Source organism: Antedon bifida, chromosome 9, assembly GCF_963402885.1.
Source record: "Antedon bifida chromosome 9, ecAntBifi1.1, whole genome shotgun sequence".
NCBI classification, from domain to species: domain Eukaryota; kingdom Metazoa; phylum Echinodermata; class Crinoidea; order Comatulida; family Antedonidae; genus Antedon; species Antedon bifida.
Window position 1 is genome coordinate 494,473 of NC_136234.1, and position 6,242 is coordinate 500,714.

Consider the following 6,242-nt stretch of genomic DNA (forward strand, 5'->3'; position numbering starts at 1 on the left):
AACTAATGGCGTTAAAGACATAATTCCTCGAGTGACAAACAAATATTGCCGTACGGACACACAAACACATTGCCATATGAACAAATTGCCGTATGGTTAAATTGGCGTAAGGACAAACATTGGCGTAAGGACAAAAATTGGCGTAAGGACAAAAATTGCCGAAAGGACAAAATTGCCGAAAGGACAAAAATTGGCGTACAGTCTAACTAAATATAAACGTTGAGGGCAGCATAGTAATTTAAAACCACGTGACTGAAACCACTCTTGTGTGTCCAGTCCTGATGGGGAATAAAAACATAATCATGGAAGGCCAACAATATAGGCCAGCCGAGAATAAGCCTTCCCACTTTTATTTTTTCCAGCCACAACAATAACTATGAAACACCCTTTGTGTATTTTTTAAATTTTCAGTGTTACTTATGGTTTTTATGGTATTAGAAATTAAATATTTGTGAGAAAACGGCGGATTGCTCCTGGGAGTCACTTGGTGGGATTATACTAGGGTACCCTTAGTCGTCCAGTATAAGTTAGAGTAGGACCGCTGTAGTATTCCCGTTTACTCAGCCTTCATCTTTTAAATCTGAGTGTAACTCAATTATGATTTTTAATATTATAGTGAAATTTGATACTGTATTTGTGAGAAAACGGCGGAATGCTCATGGGAGTGGTGGGATTATACTAGGGTACCTCCTTGGTCGTCCAGTATAAGTTAAAGTATGACCACTGGTCCCGTTTACTCAGCATTTATCTTTTAAAAATCTGAGTGTAACTCAATTACAATTTTTTATATATAGTGAAATTTTATACTGTAGGCTATTTGTGAGAAAACGGCGGATTGCTCATGGGAGTCACTTGGTGGGATTATACTAGGGTACCTCCTTAGTCGTCCAGTGAAAGTTAGAGTATGACCACTGGTCCCGTTTACTCAGCCCTCATCTTTTAAATCCGCCGTTTTCTCACAAATACAGTATAACATTCAAAAGATAAATGCTATGTAAACTTCACTATAATATTAAAAATCGTAATTGAGTTACACTCAGATTTAAAAGATGAAGGCTGAGTAAACGGGAACACTACAGCGGTCCTACTCTAACTTATACTTGACGACTAAGGGTACCCTAGTATAATCCCACCAAGTGACTCCCAGGAGCAATCCGCCGTTTTCTCACAAATATTTCATTTCTAATACCATAAAAACCATAAGTAACACTGAAAATGTAAAAAATACACAAACGGTGTTTCATAGTTATTGTTGGCTGGAAAAAATAAAAGTGGGCTGGCTTATTGTCGGCTGGCCTATATTGTTGGCTAGCTTAACACAAGCCTTCCATGATTATGTTTTTATTCCCCATCAGGATCGACTGGACACACAACAGAGTGGTTTCAGTCACGTGGTTTTAAATTACTATACTGCTCTCAACGTTTATATTTAGTTAGACCGTACGCCAATTTTTGTCCTTACGCCAATTTTTGTCCTTTCGGCAATTTTGTCCTTTCGGCAATTTTTGTCCTTACGCCAATTTTTGTCCTTACGCCAATGTTTGTCCTTACGCCAATTTAACCATACGGCAATTTGTTCATATGGCAATGTGTTTGTGTGTCCGTACGGCAATATTTGTTTGTCACTCGAGGAATTGTGTCTTTAACGCCATTAGTTTGCCTTACGGGAGCGGAATTGTTCGTACGGCAACGTTTGTCTATTTTGGCCCTAATGGCCGCCCATATATATGTGCTAAGCCAGTCTTTAAATCAAATCTTTAGTGTAAAGTAGTCTATACGGATGACTCTTTGCTCAGATGGTAAGATTAAATACCGCAAACTCAGCTCATACTCATAGTCATCATTTCATCACTTCTCATGTACAACCTGGTATTCACTAGTGTACTCTTTATGACAATATTACTATCGGTATTAGGCCTACCTACTGTACCATGATACTATCGGTATTACTAGGCCTACCTACTGTACCATGATACTACCGGTATTACTAGGCCTACCTACTGTAGTACCATGAAAGCAACTTTTGGTTCATTCGTTTATTCCTATAAATCAACAAGTTGCTTTTCTTTATTTTAACGCGCTATACAGTACATTAACATTGTATTTTATAGTTACACTTCCTGTACATGTACCTATAGGTATTTGGTTTGGTTTTAATATTAGGATGCACTATCGGTTGATTTATGCAAATAATGTTATTAGTTAGCTGGAGGTCGTGGGTTTGAGTCCCACCCGATAATTACTTGTGAATTTTTTTGCAAGTATTCTCAAATGTACACTTATTATGAAGTACAAATTACGTCAGAGTAGGGCAAAACATCTGACCAATAATGTTATTATTATTAATAACATTTTAATGTGTAAAATTCCAACAAATGACACAACAGATGTTATATGAATGTTCTGGTTTAAGTAACAGCCTTGAACATCAATGTCATTAATACTATAGCAATTATAGTAACATTATTTATGGCTTGCATTTAGTGTGGCAGTTTTTTCCATTGTAATCTATTATTCTTTCATTGATAATAGTAAAACAATATGTATTGTTGTCAGTGACAATTGAAATACCAGAATCCATTAAACGTTTTCTGCCAATTACTAAATTGAAATGGCAATTTTCTGCATTTTCATACTTCACACACAACAACCAGTTGTACTGTTATCTAAATCAAACCCAAAATCTTAGAAATTTGGAAAGTACTAAGCTTATTAATCACCAATTTAAAATGCTATACATCAAAGTTTTCATCGGTTTCAACACAAGATGCCATAGTACAAACACAAATGTAATACTAAGTCTAGGGCAAGAACTCTGGAATATTGTTAGCATTAAACCATTTACTTCACATTAAAATAAACGAATAAAGGTCTGAGTTCAATTTTTTGTAAAGATAAAATCTTCTTGAATTAATGATTCCCTAACTTTGATAATAATGTATAGACAGATAATAAATAAATGTGTTGATAATTAACAAAGATAGAAAAAGTATACTGTACTCACATTGATAGCGATATCCGTTTGAAATTAACATGAAAATGTATAGATTGAAAAACTGAATGACATTTGATCTCGAGAATTAGTGATTGTTCACGGTATTTAAACTATATTTTTTATGCAGAAATCGTTCCCCAATTACAAATGAGTTTGCCTAGAGTTTGGTTTAACATCATTGCACGCCAAGAACAATTGATAAGTTTGTCCTTCAGCCCAAGGTCAGTATTTTGACAAGTAGCCAAATTTATACTCTCCTCCCTTGGCCATTACAATAAAAGCAACTAAACAATCTAGATCGCGTGACAAAACGAATAATTTAAAAGCCAATAATATAGCCACACTTCTTTATTTCTCGTCATTATCAGGTAATGATGTGTATATAAAATTATATTGTAGAGATTTATAACAAAACGATGATGTCATTGGCACAACAAATGCAAACAAATGTTGTTTTAATTGTGTACTAAGTTTTTTATATATCCAGATAAAATACAATTATTTGTTTGTATTTTTATTTTGTATTTAAATACAATACGTACTAAAAGTATTGTTTTTTATTGTTTTTTTTATTTATTTCAAGCCAACAGTGTAAAACACCAATAACAGGTTGAAAATAAAATAACTAAACTATAAAATATAAGCCAATATAAATATACAAAAAGTAAATAAGATTATTTAAATAATTTCATTAATAATACATTTAAATTGAGAGAAATTGCATTTTTAACTAAGACTTGGCAAACATATCAATTGTTGGCGTGTCATGATATTCAACCTAACTCTAAGTAAACCTTATTTGTAATTGGTGGAAACTTTACTGTACAGTAGTATTCATATATTTTATTTAATATTTTTAACCGTATTAAATTATTTTAAACTGGAAGAGTGTTTCCTATCTATTAGGAATTGTTTTTTTACAGTACAGTACATTTTTCTTTTACAATGTGCAACAATCAGTGTCAATTAATTTGAAATTGAATAAATTTAAAAACCTCACTTTTCACTCTTTATATCCAACTAGAGAACCTATACAAAGTGAGTAGAGCAAGTAAATGTCCAATTTTAAGAACAACAGGAAGCTACGTAGGGAAAAAGAAAGCTTTAAAAAAAAAGTGGAAGATGTACTGTACCTACTGTATTGGATTTTAAATCTGATATCCTCAAATCATTACTATTCGTACTGATGATGATAGTGATACTTCTGCAAAAATCTCAGAATTACAGACAAATAAAAATCACTTCTGAACACCAAACAATAAAAAAAAATACACATGCACAAGAGATGGTCCCAGGGATGGTCCCAGGGATGGTCCCAGGGATAGTCGGTATTAGGAACTTCCACTGTACTACAATAACTAATGTAGAATACTGCACTTTCCATTGAATTACATGAACAGTACTTATTACTGTACAACATTCAAAAGTACTGCTGAGTAAACTAGAATAAAAGCTTTTAATCAAAGTGATTTAATCAAATTAAATTGAAGGTATGGCATTCAAATGTATCAGCATCCATCATCAGTATGCATTATACAATAACAATAAAAAGACGAACCATATATCTAGTGACTGATGAAATGCCTGCCAGTAAAAACACCAAATCCGTAAAATGCATTTATAGTTACCTAAGGGACACGTTTTAGGTAACTGTAATCATAGCACTAAATTAAGTTTAATTGAATCTGATCACTATTGTAGTAAAAGCACTTCAACAATAAATATTTTATAAAACAATTGATTTTTTAAAGATAAATTTATTTAAATATAATTATGCTTGTATTGAACAATTGAATTTTATTTCTTCAAAACAATTTAAATTTGAATCATTTTTTTTTATATCATGCTCTTAATAAACCATTACAGTATTTTTTTTATAAACTCTGTACGTAAAAATTTTGCAGAAAATGTAAGTCTGAATAGCACGGTATTTTATGTTTCTTAGTTAATAATCCATCTTGTTACTCCTCGTTAGTTATTATCAAAAGTCTAATAGTACAAAGCAACTATTAAAACAAATCATCAATTAATATTTCATCCTCAAACCACATTCTGCCTTGAAATTTTCCAATTAGAAAAAAAAATGAACAATGGTAATTTCAAGGTTTGCTACTGTATAATATTAATACAGCAACGATTACTGTACCTGGAAGGAACATATGACTGACAATAATGCACTGGTAAATATTGTGTCTGGTTTTTATGAATAAAAATTAAAAATAAAAACATCAAGTCATTTTCAAGCCGTCTTTAAATTAGCTAATTTGGGAGCGAACTACCCACGACCTAGGAACAAGTTACTGTGTTTCACGTTAATTCATTGAGGAAAAATGAAAAACAACAACTTTTAATTGTTTCTAGGTCTAAATCAAATTCAAATTCCGAACATTTATTTGAACACCAAATGCCATATAAATAATTCAGACCAATCCAGAATTAATAATTGTCTCAGTTGGCCCTTTAACATAGTTACAATAAGTACAAATGAGATATAATGTATCAGTAATGATAAAATATTAATATGTTTTTAATATATTTCATCAATGTGCAATTCAGATTATAATTTCTCCCTCAGCTGAAATCTTGTACTAACTATACTGTATGCATAGTTAATATTTCTCTATTTACAATTTGTGTAGAAGCAGAGGGACATACCCGATGCAACAGAATATCAAGAGATACTGTTTTGCCTTTTGAAAGATAAATTAAACACTCTTTCTCTAGTTGATCACTCATTGGACAAAAATAATGTCTTCTTTTCAAAGAAAAGCTTTTTCTTTTCAGCTTACTATTTTGTAATTTATGCAAAGTCAGTTGTAATTTTACTGATTGTTATTTAGACATGGCAGGTGAAAATTGTTAATAGAACAGTATACCTATAGATCTAAAATGACTTAAGGTCCCTGGGAAATAACAATTGTACAAAGAGTTCAACCCTGCTGCTGCAAATTGTGATTACATCAATTAAAAGATTCAAATAAATTATACATGAGGAAAGAAAACCTTGCAAATGAGGATTAATTTTTTTGTCAATATTTATTGTGAATTTAATAATTTTGTGAGATGTATTTTGTGTTATACAGTAAAAGTGTTGCACTTGCACTGATGAAGGGCTAGTGTTGCCCGAAAGCTCTGCTAACTTTTCTGGCAGTTTTACTTATCGTTTTGATTTAGCTTTTCGCTTTTTTTTTTGTATCTCCATTGAGATCCAGCTACTGATACCCACAGCATTGTCATTTTTTTCAGT